Genomic DNA, 4,592 nt, shown 5'->3' on the forward strand with positions numbered 1-4,592 from the left:
TGTCCATTCACACTCAGGTATCAATCCTGCAACAATCTGTCTCCATCTACCTGGGTCCCCTTGATTGGTCTCCAATACATTAAAGTCAGTAAGAGTGGGGACCCTCAACCCTTATGCACTCTTAATTTCATCCATAAATGCAGAGAGTAACTTGATGTTCATCTTGTAAATGAGTTTAGGGCTCAACTCTTAAAGACACAATGTTTGGTAGGTTAACAGATAATAGTTTTGGAGGCTATTGAAAAGGGAACCCTCCCTTCCATCATCTTCCTCTTCCAAAGTTTACTATACTGAAGACTTCCCTTGCCCTCTCTGAGGAGAATACAGACCCTGTCACGTGAGGGATACAAAAAGAAAAACTATTCTGTTTTTCACTGGTATAATCGAAACAAAAGTCAGGAAATGTTGTTCATAGTCATTGTTATTCTTGTTGCTGCCTTTCTTGTCTGCGGGGTTAGAGAGTGGAGACGTTATGTGAGACACACGGCGGTATGGGGTTAGGAAGGAGACACGAACACGCGGCGGTCCCACGTGGGTGCACTTTAATGGGGGAGGGGTAACAACACGTAGGGTAAGGGTGTGCAGAGAAGAAAGGAGAGGGGGGGAAAGAGAAAAAGGGGGCTCGTGGCGACCCCCGTGCTTTTAACGGGGAACACAAGGGCGTCTGGGAGAAATGTCCTGTGCCTTTATGGCTTCCGGTCCAGGGGAATGCTGGGAGCTGTAGTTTGCAAAAGGAACAACAGTCATGACATTTTGTAAAACTCCTACATTTTGATTAAACAGTGACAATTATGGGAGCTAACGTCAAATTTCTAGAATAAAAGCAACTTGCTTCTTTAGATTCCTGCCTTCCTTTCTCTATCAACCTCCAGTAAGGGACTAGCCATGAAAGATGTTTATTAATCTTTTAATTTGGCTGACCTGGAACTTACTATGTAGATCAGGCTGACCTCAAACTTATAGATCTCCACCTACCTCTGACTCCCAAGTGGTGGGATAAAACATGTGTGCCACCCTGCCTGGCTAAAGGAAAAATTTCAGTCATCCTTTTCCCAATTTTCTGTCCCATGGCTACCCCATATTGTAATCAGATAGTGAGCTCTTACTCTTTTAATTAAAAAATAATAATTTAATTTTATGTATATGGGTATTTTGCTTGCATGTATGTCTTTACATCATGTTTGTGCTTGATGCCTGTAGGGGCTAGATGATGACAATGATCCTCTAGACCTGGAGTTACAGGTGGTTTTGAGCTGCTGGGTAGGTGCTGAGAATCAAACCCAGGACTTCTCATAGAACAGCCAGTGCTCTTAACTTCTGAGCTATCTCTCTTTACAACAGAGATTTCTTCTGAAGAACTTCCTTTCCCCCAAATAAAAGCCTGTATGATTGGGGCTCGAGACATGGCTTAGTGATTAAGAGTACTTGCAGTTCTTGCATAGAAACTGAGTTTAGTTAACAGGACCCACTGTGGCCGCCAAGCAGCTTTAACTCCATTTCCAAGGGATTTGATGCCCTCTTTTGGCTCCTGTGGATACTGCATGCACACGATGCACATTTGTATATACAGACTAATTAATACTCATACACATAGAAGTAAATACCTGCCTTTCTTTCTCATAGATCTTTCACTTAAAACTCAAGTAAAAAGTTGTGTATGGTAGCATATGCTTGTACCCCACATGTGAGGGAGAGGTTACTGGGGAAGATTGCTGGGGTTTCTACCTGTAAGCCAACATTTAGGTTCAGCGACACACCCTGTCTCAGTACAATAAGGCATAAAACAATAGAGCAGGACACATCTGACATCATCTTCTGGTTTCTGCATGTGCACACACACCTGTGCACAAATACTTCACCCACCCACATACACACACAACATACACAAACTTTTCATTCTTAAATGTGTAAAACTTACTTTTTCAGTGGTAGAGCTTCGAAGATAAATCGACATAAGCAAAAAAAAAAGTACAAGACTGTTGGTTATCAGCAGTATGCTAAGCCCAATGATAGTCACATTGTCTTCAATGCTTTTCACTTTTCCTTCTGTAGAATAAGTTCTTTTTACTGCAATAGATTGTATCATCAGCAGATGTGCTAGGTAACCCAGTTTCCTCCCACACACTTTGAGAGTGATTTGCCACTGTACATGGAAGTCAAATCTCTTTCTCAGTGATTTTTTTGAAAAATATGTTGAAGTCTATGAATGTTTGCCTATGTGTTGGAGTGTTTGCTTGGATGTATTTATGTATACCATATGCATGTATGCTTAGAATCTGGCAGAGGTTAGAAGAGAGTGTCAGATACTCTGAAACTGTTGTTACAAATGCTTGTGAACTACATATGACTGTACCAGGAACTGAACTCAGCCCTCTGTAAGAGAAACAAGTACTCTTAACTACTGAGTTATCTCTCCAGTCCTTCAGTGATTCCTTTTTAAGTTTAAGAAACTTTCCTTCATAATTTTCTTGTGTGTGTGTGTGCATACATGTGGGCATGTACGTATGTATGCAAATGCATGTACATATGTACATGCATGTGCATGTGAATGTCTGAGGAGGACTTTAGGTATTTCCTCAATCACTATCTTATTTTTTTTTCCAGGAGATGGTGAGTTTTATTTTTTCCTGTCTGGATAGAGGTTTGATTTGCCCTTGAGTGTTCCGGGTGGAGACTAGAAGAAAGCACAGCGTGTGGAGATCTACTCAGTGTGGTCGTCTCCCTCAGTCTCGTCGTCACCATCCACAGAGAGCAGCATACTTGCTTGCAGAGCTGAACCTAGAGGCCGGGCTCTCCTCAGGTTTCTTTGGCTCAGGGGCAGATCTCGACTCTTTATCGTTTTTGCCTTCTTTCCTATCCAACTCTTTCCAGTGGTCTCTGCTCCCTCCGTCTCCAGGACCTCGACTGCAGCTCCCAGTTTGGCCTCTTAAGACACTCACCCCATCTACTTTGTTTTCATCTTTCCTTGATGGTCCGTCCTCAGAGGAATGAGCTGGAGCTACTTTCCCTCCACCACTTGTAGGGGACTGCTGCTCTGTGTCTGAGCTCTGAGATCAAGCAGGAGGGTTAGAGCTTCGCTTCACCCATGCATTCTCCTTTGGTGGAGGGGCTGGCATTACCTTTAGAGGCTAATCAGGTTTAGGAGGTTTGGAGGTTGGAGAGTGACAGTCTTCTTCTTTATTGAGGGTTTCATTTTCTAGAGACTTCTCACTCTCTCTTCTTTGTGTATTTCTACCAGATGTGGCTGAGGCCCCAGTCTGCGATGACTCACTTCCTGTCCTTGACCGTTCCCTTTCCTGAGTTTCTTCACTTCGCCAACTTGGGTGTCTCTCCCGCGGCCGGCGGTCTAGTTTTGGCTCATCCAGCTGCCGCTGCAACTTCTCCTGCTCCTTCTGCAGCCGCTTTTCTACTTCTCTTTCTCTAGCAGCTGTGTCAACAGGTTTTGCCCCTCCAAATATAGAAGCTGCTCGGCTGGACTGGGAGGTGCTAGCAGAGGAATCATCTTCCTTAGGAGTACTCCGAGGCTTTAGATTCAGTTTGGGTCTTTGGGGGGGACCTCTGTCATCACGCCTATAATCGTCCTGAGAGTAATCATCCCTGGAGCTCCATGACCGGTCATCCCTTTTGTCATATCGGTCTTCATAGTGATCTCCATCTCCTCTGTAGTCATCATCCCTACGGTACCCACTGCCAAATGTTCTTCTGCCACTGCCTATCCTGGAGTCATAGCCTCGGTCATAGTCTCTGCTGCCTCGGTTGTCATAGCGATCCCGGCCCCCATAGCGATCCATATCTCTACATGGGCCGTCCCGATACCCATCCCGGTATCCATCCCGATACCAGTCTGAATAGTAACGATCTCGATACTTGTCTCCGAAGCTATCGTCGCCCCTTCTAGGTGGGTAGTCATCAAAGCTGTCTGCGGCAGGACGGGCTCTCCAGTCTGTGTCTGTTTTGTCAGAATCCCGATTTCTGTCTCAACCAAAAGAGCGATCATCCCGGTCTTTATCCTGTGCTTGATTAGCAACATCCACTCAAATTCTCCGGTTACCTAGAGACTCTTCATTGAGACTCAGAGCACTGAGCAGAGAATCCAGGTCCTCAAATTCTGCATAGCCAAAGCCTTTTAACCTGTCTGAATTGCTGGGTTCACGTGGTAAGCGCACAGCGCTGATATTTAGTCCCATAAAGAACTCCTTAATGGAGTCTTCTGTCACATCATAGGGCAGGTTCCCTAGGAAAGCAGTGTAGGGTGGTGATTTGGGAAGACGCCTTCGGTTGATATTGGGTTCCCGAGCAGCCCGTGGAGCAGTGGGAAGGATGGAACGGTGAATTGGAAGTGCCCTATACACATCGTCATCGTTACTATGCCAAGTTGTTGACATATCTCCTTCCAGGTCGTCTGTTTCATCAGCCCAGCTGACTGGTTTGGGGACATAGATGCTTCCTCCACCAGTACCCCCATCCTCAGCTAGAAAGTCTGTTAGGAAGATGGTCTTCCCCTTCTTATTCTTCTTTTTTGCTGAGGCCGCCATGTTGGGAGAGGGAGAGAGAACGCAAAGGCCACTATCTTATTTTTTGAAATATCTCTC

The 4,592-nt window shown here is 45.1% G+C and overlaps 1 pseudogene; it reads right to left on the reverse strand.

The window, feature by feature from the left end:
* Positions 1 to 2,616: 2,616 nt before the first annotated feature.
* Positions 2,617 to 4,543, reverse strand: LOC101980099 (annotated as a pseudogene).
* Positions 4,544 to 4,592: the final 49 nt, after the last annotated feature.

This window comes from Microtus ochrogaster, chromosome 4 (genome assembly GCF_000317375.1).
Source record: "Microtus ochrogaster isolate Prairie Vole_2 chromosome 4, MicOch1.0, whole genome shotgun sequence".
NCBI classification, from domain to species: domain Eukaryota; kingdom Metazoa; phylum Chordata; class Mammalia; order Rodentia; family Cricetidae; genus Microtus; species Microtus ochrogaster.